Below are 23508 nucleotides of genomic sequence, written 5' to 3'. Positions count from 1 at the left end.
GTTTTGCTTCAATTTGACTCATTTGACAAAGGTGCGTATTCCTGGAGTGAATATGCAGTTCTACTCAAGAGTAAGCAACTAAGCGAAATAAAGCCATGGAACGCTTATTTGCCTTCTATCTATGCATTCTGACACTCCAACAATGTGTTTTGCTTCAATTTGACTCATTTGACAAAGGTGCGTATTCCTGGAGTGAATATGCAGTTCTACTCAAGAGTAAGCAACTAAGCGAAATAAAGCCATGGAACGCTTATTTGCCTTCTATCTATGCATTCTGACACTCCAACAATGTGTTTTGCTTCAATTTGACTCATTTGACAAAGGTGCGTATTCCTGGAGTGAATATGCAGTTCTACTCAAGAGTAAGCAACTAAGCGAAATAAAGCCATGGAACGCTTATTTGCCTTCTATCTATGCATTCTGACACTCCAACAATGTGTTTTGCTTCAATTTGACTCATTTGACAAATGTGCTTATTCCTGGAGTGAATATGCAGTTCTACTCAAGAGTAAGCAACTAAGCGAAATAAAGCCATGGAACGCTTATTTGACTTCTATCTATGCATTCTGACACTCCAACAATGTGTTTTGCGTCAATTTGACTCATTTGACAAATGTGCTTATTCCTGGAGTGAATATGCAGTTCTACTCAAGAGTAAGCAACTAAGCAAAATAAAGCCATGGAACGCTTATTTGCCTTCTATCTATGCATTCTGACACTCCAACAATGTGTTTTGCTTCAATTTGACTCATTTGATAAATGGGCTCATTCCTGGAGTGAATATGCAGTTCTACTCAAGAGTAAGCAACTAAGCGAAATAAAGCCATGGAACGCTTATTTGCCTTCTATCTATGCATTCTGACACTCCAACAATGTGTTTTGCTTCAATTTGACTCATTTGATAAATGGGCTTATTCCTGGAGTGAATATGCAGTTCTACTCAAGAGTAAGCAACTAAGCGAAATAAAGCCATGGAACGCTTATTTGCCTTCTATCTATGCATTCTGACACTCCAACAATGTGTTTTGCTTCAATTTGACTCATTTGACAAAGGTGCGTATTCCTGGAGTGAATATGCAGTTCTACTCAAGAGTAAGCAACTAAGCGAAATAAAGCCATGGAACGCTTATTTGCCTTCTATCTATGCATTCTGACACTCCAACAATGTGTTTTGCTTCAATTTGACTCATTTGACAAAGGTACTTATTCCTGGAGTGAATATGCAGTTCTACTCAAGAGTAAGCAACTAAGCGAAATAAAGCCATGGAACGCTTATTTGCCTTCTATCTATGCATTCTGACACTCCAACAATGTGTTTTGCTTCAATTTGACTCATTTGACAAATGTGCTTATTCCTGGAGTGAATATGCAGTTCTACTCAAGAGTAAGCAACTAAGCGAAATAAAGCCATGGAACGCTTATTTGCCTTCTATCTATGCATTCTGACACTCCAACAATGTGTTTTGCTTCAATTTGACTCATTTGACAAAGGTACTTATTCCTGGAGTGAATATGCAGTTCTACTCAAGAGTAAGCAACTAAGCGAAATAAAGCCATAGAACGCTTATTTGCCTTCTATCTATGCATTCTGACACTCCAACAATGTGTTTTGCTTCAATTTGACTCATTTGACAAATGTGCTTATTCCTGGAGTGAATATGCAGTTCTACTCAAGAGTAAGCAACTAAGCGAAATAAAGCCATGGAACGCTTATTTGCCTTCTATCTATGCATTCTGACACTCCAACAATGTTTTCTGCTTCAATTTGGCTCATTTTAAAAAGATGCTTATTTCTGGAGTGAATATGCAGTTCTACTCAAGAGTAAGCAACTAAGCGAAATAAAGCCATGGAACGCTTATTTGCCTTCTAACTATGCATTCGGACACTCCAACAATGTTTTCTGCTTCAATTTGGATCATTTTAAAAAGATGCTTATCTCTGGAGTGAATATGCAGTTCTACTCAAGAGTAAGCAACTAAGCGAAATAAAGCCATGGAACGCTTATTTGCCTTCTATCTATGCATTCTGACACTCCAACAATGTGTTTTGCTTCAATTTGACTCATTTGACAAATGTGCTTATTCCTGGAGTGAATATGCAGTTCTACTCAAGAGTAAGCAACTTAGCGAAATAAAGCCATGGAACGCTTATTTGCCCTCTATCTATGCATTCTGACACTCCAACAATGTGTTTTGCTTCAATTTGACTCATTTGACAAATGTGCTTATTCCTGGAGTGAATATGCAATTCTACTCAAGAGTAAGCAACTAAGCGAAATAAAGCCATGGAACGCTTATTTGACTTCTATCTATGCATTCTGACACTCCAACAATGTGTTTTGCTTCAATTTGACTCATTTGACAATGGTGCGTATTCCTGGAGTGAATATGCAGTTCTACTCGTGAGTAAGCAACTAAGCGAAATAAAGCCATGGAACGCTTATATGCCTTCTATCTATGCATTCTGACACTCCAACAATGTGTTTTGCTTCAATTTGACTCATTTGACAAAGGTGCGTATTCCTGGAGTGAATATGCAGTTCTACTCAAGAGTAAGCAACTAAGCGAAATAAAGCCATGGAACGCATATTTGCCTTCTACCTATGCATTCTGACACTCCAACAATGTTTTCTGCTTCAATTTGGCTCATTTTAAAAAGATGCTTATTTCTGGAGTGAATATGCAGTTCTACTCAAGAGTAAGCAACTAAGCGAAATAAAGCCATGGAACGCTTATTTGACTTCTATCTATGCATTCTGACACTCCAACAATGTGTTTTGCTTCAATTTGACTCATTTGACAAAGGTACTTATTCCTGGAGTGAATATGCAGTTCTACTCAAGAGTAAGCAACTAAGCGAAATAAAGCCATGGAACGCTTATTTGCCTTCTATCTATGCATTCTGACACTCCAACAATGTGTTTTGCTTCAATTTGACTCATTTGACAAATGTGCTTATTCCTGGAGTGAATATGCAGTTCTACTCAAGAGTAAGCAACTAAGCGAAATAAAGCCATGGAACGCTTATTTGCCTTCTATCTATGCATTCTGACACTCCAACAATGTGTTTTGCTTCAATTTGACTCATTTGACAAAGGTACTTATTCCTGGAGTGAATATGCAGTTCTACTCAAGAGTAAGCAACTAAGCGAAATAAAGCCATAGAACGCTTATTTGCCTTCTATCTATGCATTCTGACACTCCAACAATGTGTTTTGCTTCAATTTGACTCATTTGACAAATGTGCTTATTCCTGGAGTGAATATGCAGTTCTACTCAAGAGTAAGCAACTAAGCGAAATAAAGCCATGGAACGCTTATTTGCCTTCTATCTATGCATTCTGACACTCCAACAATGTTTTCTGCTTCAATTTGGCTCATTTTAAAAAGATGCTTATTTCTGGAGTGAATATGCAGTTCTACTCAAGAGTAAGCAACTAAGCGAAATAAAGCCATGGAACGCTTATTTGCCTTCTAACTATGCATTCTGACACTCCAACAATGTTTTCTGCTTCAATTTGGATCATTTTAAAAAGATGCTTATCTCTGGAGTGAATATGCAGTTCTACTCAAGAGTAAGCAACTAAGCGAAATAAAGCCATGGAACGCTTATTTGCCTTCTATCTATGCATTCTGACACTCCAACAATGTGTTTTGCTTCAATTTGACTCATTTGACAAATGTGCTTATTCCTGGAGTGAATATGCAGTTCTACTCAAGAGTAAGCAACTTAGCGAAATAAAGCCATGGAACGCTTATTTGCCCTCTATCTATGCATTCTGACACTCCAACAATGTGTTTTGCTTCAATTTGACTCATTTGACAAATGTGCTTATTCCTGGAGTGAATATGCAATTCTACTCAAGAGTAAGCAACTAAGCGAAATAAAGCCATGGAACGCTTATTTGACTTCTATCTATGCATTCTGACACTCCAACAATGTGTTTTGCTTCAATTTGACTCATTTGACAATGGTGCGTATTCCTGGAGTGAATATGCAGTTCTACTCGTGAGTAAGCAACTAAGCGAAATAAAGCCATGGAACGCTTATATGCCTTCTATCTATGCATTCTGACACTCCAACAATGTGTTTTGCTTCAATTTGACTCATTTGACAAAGGTGCGTATTCCTGGAGTGAATATGCAGTTCTACTCAAGAGTAAGCAACTAAGCGAAATAAAGCCATGGAACGCATATTTGCCTTCTACCTATGCATTCTGACACTCCAACAATGTTTTCTGCTTCAATTTGGCTCATTTTAAAAAGATGCTTATTTCTGGAGTGAATATGCAGTTCTACTCAAGAGTAAGCAACTAAGCGAAATAAAGCCATGGAACGCTTATTTGCCTTCTAACTATGCATTCTGACACTCCAACAATGTTTTCTGCTTCAATTTGGATCATTTTAAAAAGATGCTTATCTCTGGAGTGAATATGCAGTTCTACTCAAGAGTAAGCAACTAAGCGAAATAAAGCCATGGAACGCTTATTTGCCTTCTATCTATGCATTCTGACACTCCAACAATGTGTTTTGCTTCAATTTGACTCATTTGACAAATGTGCTTATTCCTGGAGTGAATATGCAGTTCTACTCAAGAGTAAGCAACTTAGCGAAATAAAGCCATGGAACGCTTATTTGCCCTCTATCTATGCATTCTGACACTCCAACAATGTGTTTTGCTTCAATTTGACTCATTTGACAAATGTGCTTATTCCTGGAGTGAATATGCAATTCTACTCAAGAGTAAGCAACTAAGCGAAATAAAGCCATGGAACGCTTATTTGACTTCTATCTATGCATTCTGACACTCCAACAATGTGTTTTGCTTCAATTTGACTCATTTGACAATGGTGCGTATTCCTGGAGTGAATATGCAGTTCTACTCGTGAGTAAGCAACTAAGCGAAATAAAGCCATGGAACGCTTATATGCCTTCTATCTATGCATTCTGACACTCCAACAATGTGTTTTGCTTCAATTTGACTCATTTGACAAAGGTGCGTATTCCTGGAGTGAATATGCAGTTCTACTCAAGAGTAAGCAACTAAGCGAAATAAAGCCATGGAACGCTTATTTGCCTTCTATCTATGCATTCTGACACTCCAACAATGTGTTTTGCTTCAATTTGACTCATTTGACAAAGGTGCGTATTCCTGGAGTGAATATGCAGTTCTACTCAAGAGTAAGCAACTAAGCGAAATAAAGCCATGGAACGCTTATTTGCCTTCTATCTATGCATTCTGACACTCCAACAATGTGTTTTGCTTCAATTTGACTCATTTGACAAAGGTGCGTATTCCTGGAGTGAATATGCAGTTCTACTCAAGAGTAAGCAACTAAGCGAAATAAAGCCATGGAACGCTTATTTGCCTTCTATCTATGCATTCTGACACTCCAACAATGTGTTTTGCTTCAATTTGACTCATTTGACAAATGTGCTTATTCCTGGAGTGAATATGCAGTTCTACTCAAGAGTAAGCAACTAAGCGAAATAAAGCCATGGAACGCTTATTTGCCTTCTATCTATGCATTCTGACACTCCAACAATGTGTTTTGCGTCAATTTGACTCATTTGACAAATGTGCTTATTCCTGGAGTGAATATGCAGTTCTACTCAAGAGTAAGCAACTAAGCGAAATAAAGCCATGGAACGCTTATTTGCCTTCTATATATGCATTCTGACACTCCAACAATGTGTTTTGCTTCAATTTGACTCATTTGACTCATGTGCTTATTCCTGGAGTGAATATGCAGTTCTACTCAAGAGTAAGCAACTAAGCAAAATAAAGCCATGGAACGCTTATTTGCCTTCTATCTATGCATTCTGACACTCCAACAATGTGTTTTGCTTCAATCTGACTCATTTGACAAATGTGCTCATTCCTGGAGTGAATATGCAGTTCTACTCAAGAGTAAGCAACTAAGCGAAATAAAGCCATGGAACACTTATTTGCCTTCTATGTATGCATTCTGACACTCCAACAATGTGTTTTGCTTCAATTTGACTCATTTGACAAAGGTGCGTATTCCTGGAGTGAATATGCAGTTCTACTCAAGAGTAAGCAACTAAGCGAAATAAAGCCATAGAACGCTTATTTGCCTTCTATCTATGCATTCTGACACTCCAACAATGTGTTTTGCTTCAATTTGACTCATTTGATAAATGTGCTTATTCCTGGAGTGAATATGCAGTTCTACTCAAGAGTAAGCAACTAAGCGAAATAAAGCCATGGAACGCTTATTTGCCTTCTATCTATGCATTCGGACACTCCAACAATGTGTTTTGCTTCAATTTGACTCAGTTGACAAAGGTGCGTATTCCTGGAGTGAATATGCAGTTCTACTCAAGAGTAAGCAACTAAGCGAAATAAAGCCATGGAACGCTTATTTGCCTTCTATCTATGCATTCTGACACTCCAACAATGTGTTTTGCTTCAATTTGACTCATTTGACAAAGGTACTTATTCCTGGAGTGAATATGCAGTTCTACTCAAGAGTAAGCAACTAAGCGAAATAAAGCCATGGAACGCTTATTTGCCTTCTATCTATGCATTCTGACACTCCAACAATGTGTTTTGCTTCAATTTGACTCATTTGACAAATGTGCTTATTCCTGGAGTGAATATGCAGTTCTACTCAAGAGTAAGCAACTAAGCGAAATAAAGCCATGGAACGCTTATTTGCCTTCTATCTATGCATTCTGACACTCCAACAATGTGTTTTGCGTCAATTTGACTCATTTGACAAATGTGCTTATTCCTGGAGTGAATATGCAGTTCTACTCAAGAGTAAGCAACTAAGCGAAATAAAGCCATGGAACGCTTATTTGCCTTCTATCTATGCATTCTGACACTCCAACAATGTGTTTTGCTTCAATTTGACTCATTTGACAAATGTGCTTATTCCTGGAGTGAATATGCAGTTCTACTCAAGAGTAAGCAACTAAGCGAAATAAAGCCATGGAACGCTTATTTGCCTTCTATCTATGCATTCTGACACTCCAACAATGTGTTTTGCTTCAATTTGACTCATTTGACAAAGGTGCGTATTCCTGGAGTGAATATGCAGTTCTACTCAAGAGTAAGCAACTAAGCGAAATAAAGCCATAGAACGCTTATTTGCCTTCTATCTATGCATTCTGACACTCCAACAATGTGTTTTGCTTCAATTTGACTCATTTGATAAATGTGCTTATTCCTGGAGTGAATATGCAGTTCTACTCAAGAGTAAGCAACTAAGCGAAATAAAGCCATGGAACGCTTATTTGCCTTCTATCTATGCATTCTGACACTCCAACAATGTGTTTTGCTTCAATTTGACTCATTTGACAAAGGTGCGTATTCCTGGAGTGAATATGCAGTTCTACTCAAGAGTAAGCAACTAAGCGAAATAAAGCCATGGAACGCTTATTTGCCTTCTATCTATGCATTCTGACACTCCAACAATGTGTTTTGCTTCAATTTGACTCATTTGACAAATGTGCTTATTCCTGGAGTGAATATGCAGTTCTACTCAAGAGTAAGCAACTAAGCGAAATAAAGCCATGGAACGCTTATTTGCCTTCTATCTATGCATTCTGACACTCCAACAATGTTTTCTGCTTCAATTTGGCTCATTTTAAAAAGATGCTTATCTCTGGAGTGAATATGCAGTTCTACTCAAGAGTAAGCAACTAAGCGAAATAAAGCCATGGAACGCTTATTTGCCTTCTATCTATGCATTCTGACACTCCAACAATGTGTTTTGCTTCAATTTGACTCATTTGACAAATGTGCTTATTCCTGGAGTGAATATGCAGTTCTACTCAAGAGTAAGCAACTAAGCGAAATAAAGCCATGGAACGCTTACTTGCCCTCTATCTATGCATTCTGACACTCCAACAATGTGTTTTGCTTCAATTTGACTCATTTGACAAATGTGCTTATTCCTGGAGTGAATATGCAGTTCTACTCAAGAGTAAGCAACTAAGCGAAATAAAGCCATGGAACGCTTATTTGACTTCTATCTATGCATTCTGACACTCCAACAATGTGTTTTGCTTCAATTTGACTCATTTGACAAAGGTGCGTATTCCTGGAGTGAATATGCAGTTCTACTCAAGAGTAAGCAACTAAGCGAAATAAAGCCATGGAACGCTTATTTGCCTTCTATCTATGCATTCTGAACACTCCAACAATGTGTTTTCCTTCAATTTGACTCATTTGACAAAGGTGCGTATTCCTGGAGTGAATATGCAGTTCTACTCAAGAGTAAGCAACTAAGCGAAATAAAGCCATGGAACGCTTATTTGCCTTCTATCTATGCATTCTGACACTCCAACAATGTGTTTTGCTTCAATTTGACTCATTTGACAAATGTGCTTATTCCTGGAGTGAATATGCAGTTCTACTCAAGAGTAAGCAACTAAGCGGAATAAAGCCATGGAACGCTTATTTGCCTTCTATCTATGCATTCTGACACTCCAACAATGTGTTTTGCTTCAATTTGACTCATTTGACAAAGGTGCGTATTCCTGGAGTGAATATGCAGTTCTACTCAAGAGTAAGCAACTAAGCGAAATAAAGCCATGGAACGCTTATTTGCCTTCTATCTATGCATTCTGACACTCCAACAATGTGTTTTCCTTCAATTTGACTCATTTGACAAAGGTGCGTATTCCTGGAGTGAATATGCAGTTCTACTCAAGAGTAAGCAACTAAGCGAAATAAAGCCATGGAACGCTTATTTGCCTTCTATCTATGCATTCTGACACTCCAACAATGTGTTTTGCTTCAATTTGACTCATTTGACAAATGTGCTTATTCCTGGAGTGAATATGCAGTTCTACTCAAGAGTAAGCAACTAAGCGAAATAAAGCCATGGAACGCTTACTTGCCCTCTATCTATGCATTCTGACACTCCAACAATGTGTTTTGCTTCAATTTGACTCATTTGACAAATGTGCTTATTCCTGGAGTGAATATGCAGTTCTACTCAAGAGTAAGCAACTAAGCGAAATAAAGCCATGGAACGCTTATTTGACTTCTATCTATGCATTCTGACACTCCAACAATGTGTTTTGCTTCAATTTGACTCATTTGACAAAGGTGCGTATTCCTGGAGTGAATATGCAGTTCTACTCAAGAGTAAGCAACTAAGCGAAATAAAGCCATGGAACGCTTATTTGCCTTCTATCTATGCATTCTGAACACTCCAACAATGTGTTTTCCTTCAATTTGACTCATTTGACAAAGGTGCGTATTCCTGGAGTGAATATGCAGTTCTACTCAAGAGTAAGCAACTAAGCGAAATAAAGCCATGGAACGCTTATTTGCCTTCTATCTATGCATTCTGACACTCCAACAATGTGTTTTGCTTCAATTTGACTCATTTGACAAATGTGCTTATTCCTGGAGTGAATATGCAGTTCTACTCAAGAGTAAGCAACTAAGCGGAATAAAGCCATGGAACGCTTATTTGCCTTCTATCTATGCATTCTGACACTCCAACAATGTGTTTTGCTTCAATTTGACTCATTTGACAAAGGTGCGTATTCCTGGAGTGAATATGCAGTTCTACTCAAGAGTAAGCAACTAAGCGAAATAAAGCCATGGAACGCTTATTTGCCTTCTATCTATGCATTCTGACACTCCAACAATGTGTTTTCCTTCAATTTGACTCATTTGACAAAGGTGCGTATTCCTGGAGTGAATATGCAGTTCTACTCAAGAGTAAGCAACTAAGCGAAATAAAGCCATGGAACGCTTATTTGCCTTCTATCTATGCATTCTGACACTCCAACAATGTGTTTTGCTTCAATTTGACTCATTTGACAAAGGTGCGTATTCCTGGAGTGAATATGCAGTTCTACTCAAGAGTAAGCAACTAAGCGAAATAAAGCCGTGGAACGCTTATTTGCCTTCTATCTATGCATTCTGACACTCCAACAATGTGTTTTGCTTCAATTTGACTCATTTGACAAAGGTGCGTATTCCTGGAGTGAATATGCAGTTCTACTCAAGAGTAAGCAACTAAGCGAAATAAAGCCATTGAACGCTTATTTGCCTTCTATCTATGCATTCTGACACTCCAACAATGTGTTTTGCTTCAATTTGACTCATTTGACAAATGTGCTTATTCCTGGAGTGAATATGCAGTTCTACTCAAGAGTAAGCAACTAAGCGAAATAAAGCCATGGAACGCTTATTTGCCTTCTATCTATGCATTCTGACACTCCAACAATGTGTTTTGCTTCAATTTGACTCATTTGACAAAGGTGCGTATTCCTGGAGTGAATATGCAGTTCTACTCAAGAGTAAGCAACTAAGCGAAATAAAGCCATGGAACGCTTATTTGCCTTCTATCTATGCATTCTGACACTCCAACAATGTGTTTTGCTTCAATTTGACTCATTTGACAAATGTGCTTATTCCTGGAGTGAATATGCAGTTCTACTCAAGAGTAAGCAACTTAGCGAAATAAAGCCATGGAACGCTTATTTGCCCTCTATCTATGCATTCTGACACTCCAACAATGTGTTTTGCTTCAATTTGACTCATTTGACAAATGTGCTTATTCCTGGAGTGAATATGCAATTCTACTCAAGAGTAAGCAACTAAGCGAAATAAAGCCATGGAACGCTTATTTGACTTCTATCTATGCATTCTGACACTCCAACAATGTGTTTTGCTTCAATTTGACTCATTTGACAATGGTGCGTATTCCTGGAGTGAATATGCAGTTCTACTCGTGAGTAAGCAACTAAGCGAAATAAAGCCATGGAACGCTTATATGCCTTCTATCTATGCATTCTGACACTCCAACAATGTGTTTTGCTTCAATTTGACTCATTTGACAAAGGTGCGTATTCCTGGAGTGAATATGCAGTTCTACTCAAGAGTAAGCAACTAAGCGAAATAAAGCCATGGAACGCATATTTGCCTTCTACCTATGCATTCTGACACTCCAACAATGTTTTCTGCTTCAATTTGGCTCATTTTAAAAAGATGCTTATTTCTGGAGTGAATATGCAGTTCTACTCAAGAGTAAGCAACTAAGCGAAATAAAGCCATGGAACGCTTATTTGCCTTCTAACTATGCATTCTGACACTCCAACAATGTTTTCTGCTTCAATTTGGATCATTTTAAAAAGATGCTTATCTCTGGAGTGAATATGCAGTTCTACTCAAGAGTAAGCAACTAAGCGAAATAAAGCCATGGAACGCTTATTTGCCTTCTATCTATGCATTCTGACACTCCAACAATGTGTTTTGCTTCAATTTGACTCATTTGACAAATGTGCTTATTCCTGGAGTGAATATGCAGTTCTACTCAAGAGTAAGCAACTTAGCGAAATAAAGCCATGGAACGCTTATTTGCCCTCTATCTATGCATTCTGACACTCCAACAATGTGTTTTGCTTCAATTTGACTCATTTGACAAATGTGCTTATTCCTGGAGTGAATATGCAATTCTACTCAAGAGTAAGCAACTAAGCGAAATAAAGCCATGGAACGCTTATTTGACTTCTATCTATGCATTCTGACACTCCAACAATGTGTTTTGCTTCAATTTGACTCATTTGACAATGGTGCGTATTCCTGGAGTGAATATGCAGTTCTACTCGTGAGTAAGCAACTAAGCGAAATAAAGCCATGGAACGCTTATATGCCTTCTATCTATGCATTCTGACACTCCAACAATGTGTTTTGCTTCAATTTGACTCATTTGACAAAGGTGCGTATTCCTGGAGTGAATATGCAGTTCTACTCAAGAGTAAGCAACTAAGCGAAATAAAGCCATGGAACGCTTATTTGCCTTCTATCTATGCATTCTGACACTCCAACAATGTGTTTTGCTTCAATTTGACTCATTTGACAAAGGTGCGTATTCCTGGAGTGAATATGCAGTTCTACTCAAGAGTAAGCAACTAAGCGAAATAAAGCCATGGAACGCTTATTTGCCTTCTATCTATGCATTCTGACACTCCAACAATGTGTTTTGCTTCAATTTGACTCATTTGACAAAGGTGCGTATTCCTGGAGTGAATATGCAGTTCTACTCAAGAGTAAGCAACTAAGCGAAATAAAGCCATGGAACGCTTATTTGCCTTCTATCTATGCATTCTGACACTCCAACAATGTGTTTTGCTTCAATTTGACTCATTTGACAAATGTGCTTATTCCTGGAGTGAATATGCAGTTCTACTCAAGAGTAAGCAACTAAGCGAAATAAAGCCATGGAACGCTTATTTGCCTTCTATCTATGCATTCTGACACTCCAACAATGTGTTTTGCGTCAATTTGACTCATTTGACAAATGTGCTTATTCCTGGAGTGAATATGCAGTTCTACTCAAGAGTAAGCAACTAAGCGAAATAAAGCCATGGAACGCTTATTTGCCTTCTATATATGCATTCTGACACTCCAACAATGTGTTTTGCTTCAATTTGACTCATTTGACTCATGTGCTTATTCCTGGAGTGAATATGCAGTTCTACTCAAGAGTAAGCAACTAAGCAAAATAAAGCCATGGAACGCTTATTTGCCTTCTATCTATGCATTCTGACACTCCAACAATGTGTTTTGCTTCAATCTGACTCATTTGACAAATGTGCTCATTCCTGGAGTGAATATGCAGTTCTACTCAAGAGTAAGCAACTAAGCGAAATAAAGCCATGGAACACTTATTTGCCTTCTATGTATGCATTCTGACACTCCAACAATGTGTTTTGCTTCAATTTGACTCATTTGACAAAGGTGCGTATTCCTGGAGTGAATATGCAGTTCTACTCAAGAGTAAGCAACTAAGCGAAATAAAGCCATAGAACGCTTATTTGCCTTCTATCTATGCATTCTGACACTCCAACAATGTGTTTTGCTTCAATTTGACTCATTTGATAAATGTGCTTATTCCTGGAGTGAATATGCAGTTCTACTCAAGAGTAAGCAACTAAGCGAAATAAAGCCATGGAACGCTTATTTGCCTTCTATCTATGCATTCGGACACTCCAACAATGTGTTTTGCTTCAATTTGACTCAGTTGACAAAGGTGCGTATTCCTGGAGTGAATATGCAGTTCTACTCAAGAGTAAGCAACTAAGCGAAATAAAGCCATGGAACGCTTATTTGCCTTCTATCTATGCATTCTGACACTCCAACAATGTGTTTTGCTTCAATTTGACTCATTTGACAAAGGTACTTATTCCTGGAGTGAATATGCAGTTCTACTCAAGAGTAAGCAACTAAGCGAAATAAAGCCATGGAACGCTTATTTGCCTTCTATCTATGCATTCTGACACTCCAACAATGTGTTTTGCTTCAATTTGACTCATTTGACAAATGTGCTTATTCCTGGAGTGAATATGCAGTTCTACTCAAGAGTAAGCAACTAAGCGAAATAAAGCCATGGAACGCTTATTTGCCTTCTATCTATGCATTCTGACACTCCAACAATGTGTTTTGCGTCAATTTGACTCATTTGACAAATGTGCTTATTCCTGGAGTGAATATGCAGTTCTACTCAAGAGTAAGCAACTAAGCGAAATAAAGCCATGGAACGCTTATTTGCCTTCTATCTATGCATTCTGACACTCCAACAATGTGTTTTGCTTCAATTTGACTCATTTGACAAATGTGCTTATTCCTGGAGTGAATATGCAGTTCTACTCAAGAGTAAGCAACTAAGCGAAATAAAGCCATGGAACGCTTATTTGCCTTCTATCTATGCATTCTGACACTCCAACAATGTGTTTTGCTTCAATTTGACTCATTTGACAAAGGTGCGTATTCCTGGAGTGAATATGCAGTTCTACTCAAGAGTAAGCAACTAAGCGAAATAAAGCCATAGAACGCTTATTTGCCTTCTATCTATGCATTCTGACACTCCAACAATGTGTTTTGCTTCAATTTGACTCATTTGATAAATGTGCTTATTCCTGGAGTGAATATGCAGTTCTACTCAAGAGTAAGCAACTAAGCGAAATAAAGCCATGGAACGCTTATTTGCCTTCTATCTATGCATTCTGACACTCCAACAATGTGTTTTGCTTCAATTTGACTCATTTGACAAAGGTGCGTATTCCTGGAGTGAATATGCAGTTCTACTCAAGAGTAAGCAACTAAGCGAAATAAAGCCATGGAACGCTTATTTGCCTTCTATCTATGCATTCTGACACTCCAACAATGTGTTTTGCTTCAATTTGACTCATTTGACAAATGTGCTTATTCCTGGAGTGAATATGCAGTTCTACTCAAGAGTAAGCAACTAAGCGAAATAAAGCCATGGAACGCTTATTTGCCTTCTATCTATGCATTCTGACACTCCAACAATGTTTTCTGCTTCAATTTGGCTCATTTTAAAAAGATGCTTATCTCTGGAGTGAATATGCAGTTCTACTCAAGAGTAAGCAACTAAGCGAAATAAAGCCATGGAACGCTTATTTGCCTTCTATCTATGCATTCTGACACTCCAACAATGTGTTTTGCTTCAATTTGACTCATTTGACAAATGTGCTTATTCCTGGAGTGAATATGCAGTTCTACTCAAGAGTAAGCAACTAAGCGAAATAAAGCCATGGAACGCTTACTTGCCCTCTATCTATGCATTCTGACACTCCAACAATGTGTTTTGCTTCAATTTGACTCATTTGACAAATGTGCTTATTCCTGGAGTGAATATGCAGTTCTACTCAAGAGTAAGCAACTAAGCGAAATAAAGCCATGGAACGCTTATTTGACTTCTATCTATGCATTCTGACACTCCAACAATGTGTTTTGCTTCAATTTGACTCATTTGACAAAGGTGCGTATTCCTGGAGTGAATATGCAGTTCTACTCAAGAGTAAGCAACTAAGCGAAATAAAGCCATGGAACGCTTATTTGCCTTCTATCTATGCATTCTGAACACTCCAACAATGTGTTTTCCTTCAATTTGACTCATTTGACAAAGGTGCGTATTCCTGGAGTGAATATGCAGTTCTACTCAAGAGTAAGCAACTAAGCGAAATAAAGCCATGGAACGCTTATTTGCCTTCTATCTATGCATTCTGACACTCCAACAATGTGTTTTGCTTCAATTTGACTCATTTGACAAATGTGCTTATTCCTGGAGTGAATATGCAGTTCTACTCAAGAGTAAGCAACTAAGCGGAATAAAGCCATGGAACGCTTATTTGCCTTCTATCTATGCATTCTGACACTCCAACAATGTGTTTTGCTTCAATTTGACTCATTTGACAAAGGTGCGTATTCCTGGAGTGAATATGCAGTTCTACTCAAGAGTAAGCAACTAAGCGAAATAAAGCCATGGAACGCTTATTTGCCTTCTATCTATGCATTCTGACACTCCAACAATGTGTTTTCCTTCAATTTGACTCATTTGACAAAGGTGCGTATTCCTGGAGTGAATATGCAGTTCTACTCAAGAGTAAGCAACTAAGCGAAATAAAGCCATGGAACGCTTATTTGCCTTCTATCTATGCATTCTGACACTCCAACAATGTGTTTTGCTTCAATTTGACTCATTTGACAAATGTGCTTATTCCTGGAGTGAATATGCAGTTCTACTCAAGAGTAAGCAACTAAGCGAAATAAAGCCATGGAACGCTTACTTGCCCTCTATCTATGCATTCTGACACTCCAACAATGTGTTTTGCTTCAATTTGACTCATTTGACAAATGTGCTTATTCCTGGAGTGAATATGCAGTTCTACTCAAGAGTAAGCAACTAAGCGAAATAAAGCCATGGAACGCTTATTTGACTTCTATCTATGCATTCTGACACTCCAACAATGTGTTTTGCTTCAATTTGACTCATTTGACAAAGGTGCGTATTCCTGGAGTGAATATGCAGTTCTACTCAAGAGTAAGCAACTAAGCGAAATAAAGCCATGGAACGCTTATTTGCCTTCTATCTATGCATTCTGAACACTCCAACAATGTGTTTTCCTTCAATTTGACTCATTTGACAAAGGTGCGTATTCCTGGAGTGAATATGCAGTTCTACTCAAGAGTAAGCAACTAAGCGAAATAAAGCCATGGAACGCTTATTTGCCTTCTATCTATGCATTCTGACACTCCAACAATGTGTTTTGCTTCAATTTGACTCATTTGACAAATGTGCTTATTCCTGGAGTGAATATGCAGTTCTACTCAAGAGTAAGCAACTAAGCGGAATAAAGCCATGGAACGCTTATTTGCCTTCTATCTATGCATTCTGACACTCCAACAATGTGTTTTGCTTCAATTTGACTCATTTGACAAAGGTGCGTATTCCTGGAGTGAATATGCAGTTCTACTCAAGAGTAAGCAACTAAGCGAAATAAAGCCATGGAACGCTTATTTGCCTTCTATCTATGCATTCTGACACTCCAACAATGTGTTTTCCTTCAATTTGACTCATTTGACAAAGGTGCGTATTCCTGGAGTGAATATGCAGTTCTACTCAAGAGTAAGCAACTAAGCGAAATAAAGCCATGGAACGCTTATTTGCCTTCTATCTATGCATTCTGACACTCCAACAATGTGTTTTGCTTCAATTTGACTCATTTGACAAAGGTGCGTATTCCTGGAGTGAATATGCAGTTCTACTCAAGAGTAAGCAACTAAGCGAAATAAAGCCGTGGAACGCTTATTTGCCTTCTATCTATGCATTCTGACACTCCAACAATGTGTTTTGCTTCAATTTGACTCATTTGACAAAGGTGCGTATTCCTGGAGTGAATATGCAGTTCTACTCAAGAGTAAGCAACTAAGCGAAATAAAGCCATTGAACGCTTATTTGCCTTCTATCTATGCATTCTGACACTCCAACAATGTGTTTTGCTTCAATTTGACTCATTTGACAAATGTGCTTATTCCTGGAGTGAATATGCAGTTCTACTCAAGAGTAAGCAACTAAGCGAAATAAAGCCATGGAACGCTTATTTGCCTTCTATCTATGCATTCTGACACTCCAACAATGTGTTTTGCTTCAATTTGACTCATTTGACAAAGGTGCGTATTCCTGGAGTGAATATGCAGTTCTACTCAAGAGTAAGCAACTAAGCGAAATAAAGCCATGGAACGCTTATTTGCCTTCTATCTATGCATTCTGACACTCCAACAATGTGTTTTGCTTCAATTTGACTCATTTGACAAATGTGCTTATTCCTGGAGTGAATATGCAGTTCTACTCAAGAGTAAGCAACTAAGCGAAATAAAGCCATGGAACGCTTATTTGCCTTCTATCTATGCATTCTGACACTCCAACAATGTGTTTTGCTTCAATTTGACTCATTTGACAAATGTGCTTATTCCTGGAGTGAATATGCAGTTCTACTCAAGAGTAAGCAACTAAGCGAAATAAAGCCATGGAACGCTTATATGCCCTCTATCTATGCATTCTGACACTCCAACAATGTGTTTTTTTTTCAATCTGACTCATTTGACAAATGTGCTTATTCCTGGAGTGAATATGCAGTTCTACTCAAGAGTAAGCAACTAAGCGAAATAAAGCCATGGAACGCTTATTTGCCTTCTATCTATGCATTCTGACACTCCAACAATGTGTTTTGCTTCAATTTGACTCATTTGACAAATGTGCTTATTCCTGGAGTGAATATGCAGTTCTACTCAAGAGTAAGCAACTAAGCGAAATAAAGCCATGGAACGCTTATTTGCCATCTATCTATGCATTCTGACACTCCAACAATGTGTTTTGCTTCAATTTGACTCATTTGACAAAGGTGCGTATTCCTGGAGTGAATATGCAGTTCTACTCAAGAGTAAGCAACTAAGCGAAATAAAGCCATGGAACGCTTATTTGCCTTCTATCTATGCATTCTGACACTCCAACAATGTTTTCTGCTTCAATTTGGCTCATTTTAAAAAGATGCTTATTTCTGGAGTGAATATGCAGTTCTACTCAAGAGTAAGCAACTAAGCGAAATAAAGCCATGGAACGCTTATTTGCCTTCTAACTATGCATTCTGACACTCCAACAATGTTTTCTGCTTCAATTTGGCTCATTTTAAAAAGATGCTTATCTCTGGAGTGAATATGCAGTTCTACTCAAGAGTAAGCAACTAAGCGAAATAAAGCCATGGAACGCTTATTTGCCCTCTATCTATGCATTCTGACACTCCAACAATGTGTTTTGCTTCAATTTGACTCATTTGACAAATGTGCTTATTCCTGGAGTGAATATGCAGTTCTACTCAAGAGTAAGCAACTAAGCGAAATAAAGCCATGGAACGCTTATTTGACTTCTATCTATGCATTCTGACACTCCAACAATGTGTTTTGCTTCAATTTGACTCATTTGACAATGGTGCGTATTCCTGGAGTGAATATGCAGTTCTACTCGTGAGTAAGCAACTAAGCGAAATAAAGCCATGGAACGCTTATATGCCTTCTACCTATGCATTCTGACACTCCAACAATGTGTTTTGCTTCAATTTGACTCATTTGACAAAGGTGCGTATTCCTGGAGTGAATATGCAGTTCTACTCAAGAGTAAGCAACTAAGCGAAATAAAGCCATGGAACGCTTATTTGCCTTCTATCTATGCATTCTGACACTCCAACAATGTGTTTTGCTTCAATTTGACTCATTTGACAAATGTGCTTATTCCTGGAGTGAATATGCAGTTCTACTCAAGAGTAAGCAACTAAGCGAAATAAAGCCATGGAACGCTTACTTGCCCTCTATCTATGCATTCTGACACTCCAACAATGTGTTTTGCTTCAATTTGACTCATTTGACAAATGTGCTTATTCCTGGAGTGAATATGCAGTTCTACTCAAGAGTAAGCAACTAAGCGAAATAAAGCCATGGAACGCTTATTTGACTTCTATCTATGCATTCTGACACTCCAACAATGTGTTTTGCTTCAATTTGACTCATTTGACAAAGGTGCGTATTCCTGGAGTGAATATGCAGTTCTACTCAAGAGTAAGCAACTAAGCGAAATAAAGCCATGGAACGCTTATTTGCCTTCTATCTATGCATTCTGAACACTCCAACAATGTGTTTTCCTTCAATTTGACTCATTTGACAAAGGTGCGTATTCCTGGAGTGAATATGCAGTTCTACTCAAGAGTAAGCAACTAAGCGAAATAAAGCCATGGAACGCTTATTTGCCTTCTATCTATGCATTCTGACACTCCAACAATGTGTTTTGCTTCAATTTGACTCATTTGACAAAGGTGCGTATTCCTGGAGTGAATATGCAGTTCTACTCAAGAGTAAGCAACTAAGCGAAATAAAGCCATGGAACGCTTATTTGCCTTCTATCTATGCATTCTGACACTCCAACAATGTGTTTTCCTTCAATTTGACTCATTTGACAAAGGTGCGTATTCCTGGAGTGAATATGCAGTTCTACTCAAGAGTAAGCAACTAAGCGAAATAAAGCCATAGAACGCTTATTTGCCTTCTATCTATGCATTCTGACACTCCAACAATGTGTTTTGCTTCAATTTGACTCATTTGATAAATGTGCTTATTCCTGGAGTGAATATGCAGTTCTACTCAAGAGTAAGCAACTAAGCGAAATAAAGCCATGGAACGCTTATTTGCCTTCTATCTATGCATTCTGACACTCCAACAATGTGTTTTGCTTCAATTTGACTCATTTGACAAAGGTGCGTATTCCTGGAGTGAATATGCAGTTCTACTCAAGAGTAAGCAACTAAGCGAAATAAAGCCATGGAACGCTTATTTGCCTTCTATCTATGCATTCTGACACTCCAACAATGTGTTTTGCTTCAATTTGACTCATTTGACAAATGTGCTTATTCCTGGAGTGAATATGCAGTTCTACTCAAGAGTAAGCAACTAAGCGAAATAAAGCCATGGAACGCTTATTTGCCTTCTATCTATGCATTCTGACACTCCAACAATGTGTTTTGCTTCAATTTGACTCATTTGACAAAGGTGCGTATTCCTGGAGTGAATATGCAGTTCTACTCAAGAGTAAGCAACTAAGCGAAATAAAGCCATGGAACGCTTATTTGCCTTCTATCTATGCATTCTGACACTCCAACAATGTGTTTTGCTTCAATTTGACTCATTTGACAAATGTGCTTATTCCTGGAGTGAATATGCAGTTCTACTCAAGAGTAAGCAACTAAGCGAAATAAAGCCATGGAACGCTTATTTGCCTTCTATCTATGCATTCTGACACTCCAACAATGTGTTTTGCTTCAATTTGACTCATTTGACAAATGTGCTTATTCCTGGAGTGAATATGCAGTTCTACTCAAGAGTAAGCAACTAAGCGAAATAAAGCCATGGAACGCTTATATGCCCTCTATCTATGCATTCTGACACTCCAACAATGTGTTTTTTTTTCAATCTGACTCATTTGACAAATGTGCTTATTCCTGGAGTGAATATGCAGTTCTACTCAAGAGTAAGCAACTAAGCGAAATAAAGCCATGGAACGCTTATTTGCCTTCTATCTATGCATTCTGACACTCCAACAATGTGTTTTGCTTCAATTTGACTCATTTGACAAATGTGCTTATTCCTGGAGTGAATATGCAGTTCTACTCAAGAGTAAGCAACTAAGCGAAATAAAGCCATGGAACGCTTATTTGCCATCTATCTATGCATTCTGACACTCCAACAATGTGTTTTGCTTCAATTTGACTCATTTGACAAAGGTGCGTATTCCTGGAGTGAATATGCAGTTCTACTCAAGAGTAAGCAACTAAGCGAAATAAAGCCATGGAACGCTTATTTGCCTTCTATCTATGCATTCTGACACTCCAACAATGTTTTCTGCTTCAATTTGGCTCATTTTAAAAAGATGCTTATTTCTGGAGTGAATATGCAGTTCTACTCAAGAGTAAGCAACTAAGCGAAATAAAGCCATGGAACGCTTATTTGCCTTCTAACTATGCATTCTGACACTCCAACAATGTTTTCTGCTTCAATTTGGCTCATTTTAAAAAGATGCTTATCTCTGGAGTGAATATGCAGTTCTACTCAAGAGTAAGCAACTAAGCGAAATAAAGCCATGGAACGCTTATTTGCCCTCTATCTATGCATTCTGACACTCCAACAATGTGTTTTGCTTCAATTTGACTCATTTGACAAATGTGCTTATTCCTGGAGTGAATATGCAGTTCTACTCAAGAGTAAGCAACTAAGCGAAATAAAGCCATGGAACGCTTATTTGACTTCTATCTATGCATTCTGACACTCCAACAATGTGTTTTGCTTCAATTTGACTCATTTGACAATGGTGCGTATTCCTGGAGTGAATATGCAGTTCTACTCGTGAGTAAGCAACTAAGCGAAATAAAGCCATGGAACGCTTATATGCCTTCTACCTATGCATTCTGACACTCCAACAATGTGTTTTGCTTCAATTTGACTCATTTGACAAAGGTGCGTATTCCTGGAGTGAATATGCAGTTCTACTCAAGATTAAGCAACTAAGCGAAATAAAGCCATGGAACGCTTATTTGCCTTCTATCTATGCATTCTGACACTCCAACAATGTGTTTTGCTTCAATTTGACTCATTTGACAAATGTGCTTATTCCTGGAGTGAATATGCAGTTCTACTCAAGAGTAAGCAACTAAGCGAAATAAAGCCATGGAACGCTTACTTGCCCTCTATCTATGCATTCTGACACTCCAACAATGTGTTTTGCTTCAATTTGACTCATTTGACAAATGTGCTTATTCCTGGAGTGAATATGCAGTTCTACTCAAGAGTAAGCAACTAAGCGAAATAAAGCCATGGAACGCTTATTTGACTTCTATCTATGCATTCTGACACTCCAACAATGTGTTTTGCTTCAATTTGACTCATTTGACAAAGGTGCGTATTCCTGGAGTGAATATGCAGTTCTACTCAAGAGTAAGCAACTAAGCGAAATAAAGCCATGGAACGCTTATTTGCCTTCTATCTATGCATTCTGAACACTCCAACAATGTGTTTTCCTTCAATTTGACTCATTTGACAAAGGTGCGTATTCCTGGAGTGAATATGCAGTTCTACTCAAGAGTAAGCAACTAAGCGAAATAAAGCCATGGAACGCTTATTTGCCTTCTATCTATGCATTCTGACACTCCAACAATGTGTTTTGCTTCAATTTGACTCATTTGACAAATGTGCTTATTCCTGGAGTGAATATGCAGTTCTACTCAAGAGTAAGCAACTAAGCGGAATAAAGCCATGGAACGCTTATTTGCCTTCTATCTATGCATTCTGACACTCCAACAATGTGTTTTGCTTCAATTTGACTCATTTGACAAAGGTGCGTATTCCTGGAGTGAATATGCAGTTCTACTCAAGAGTAAGCAACTAAGCGAAATAAAGCCATGGAACGCTTATTTGCCTTCTATCTATGCATTCTGACACTCCAACAATGTGTTTTCCTTCAATTTGACTCATTTGACAAAGGTGCGTATTCCTGGAGTGAATATGCAGTTCTACTCAAGAGTAAGCAACTAAGCGAAATAAAGCCATAGAACGCTTATTTGCCTTCTATCTATGCATTCTGACACTCCAACAATGTGTTTTGCTTCAATTTGACTCATTTGATAAATGTGCTTATTCCTGGAGTGAATATGCAGTTCTACTCAAGAGTAAGCAACTAAGCGAAATAAAGCCATGGAACGCTTATTTGCCTTCTATCTATGCATTCTGACACTCCAACAATGTGTTTTGCTTCAATTTGACTCATTTGACAAAGGTGCGTATTCCTGGAGTGAATATGCAGTTCTACTCAAGAGTAAGCAACTAAGCGAAATAAAGCCATGGAACGCTTATTTGCCTTCTATCTATGCATTCTGACACTCCAACAATGTGTTTTGCTTCAATTTGACTCATTTGACAAATGTGCTTATTCCTGGAGTGAATATGCAGTTCTACTCAAGAGTAAGCAACTAAGCGAAATAAAGCCATGGAACGCTTATTTGCCTTCTATCTATGCATTCTGACACTCCAACAATGTTTTCTGCTTCAATTTGGCTCATTTTAAAAAGATGCTTATCTCTGGAGTGAATATGCAGTTCTACTCAAGAGTAAGCAACTAAGCGAAATAAAGCCATGGAACGCTTATTTGCCTTCTATCTATGCATTCTGACACTCCAACAATGTGTTTTGCTTCAATTTGACTCATTTGACAAATGTGCTTATTCCTGGAGTGAATATGCAGTTCTACTCAAGAGTAAGCAACTAAGCGAAATAAAGCCATGGAACGCTTACTTGCCCTCTATCTATGCATTCTGACACTCCAACAATGTGTTTTGCTTCAATTTGACTCATTTGACAAATGTGCTTATTCCTGGAGTGAATATGCAGTTCTACTCAAGAGTAAGCAACTAAGCGAAATAAAGCCATGGAACGCTTATTTGACTTCTATCTATGCATTCTGACACTCCAACAATGTGTTTTGCTTCAATTTGACTCATTTGACAAAGGTGCGTATTCCTGGAGTGAATATGCAGTTCTACTCAAGAGTAAGCAACTAAGCGAAATAAAGCCATGGAACGCTTATTTGCCTTCTATCTATGCATTCTGAACACTCCA

This window comes from Zootoca vivipara, chromosome 7, assembly GCF_963506605.1.
Source record: "Zootoca vivipara chromosome 7, rZooViv1.1, whole genome shotgun sequence".
Taxonomy (NCBI): Eukaryota; Metazoa; Chordata; class Lepidosauria; order Squamata; family Lacertidae; genus Zootoca; species Zootoca vivipara.
This window is presented reverse-complemented; position numbering follows the sequence as displayed.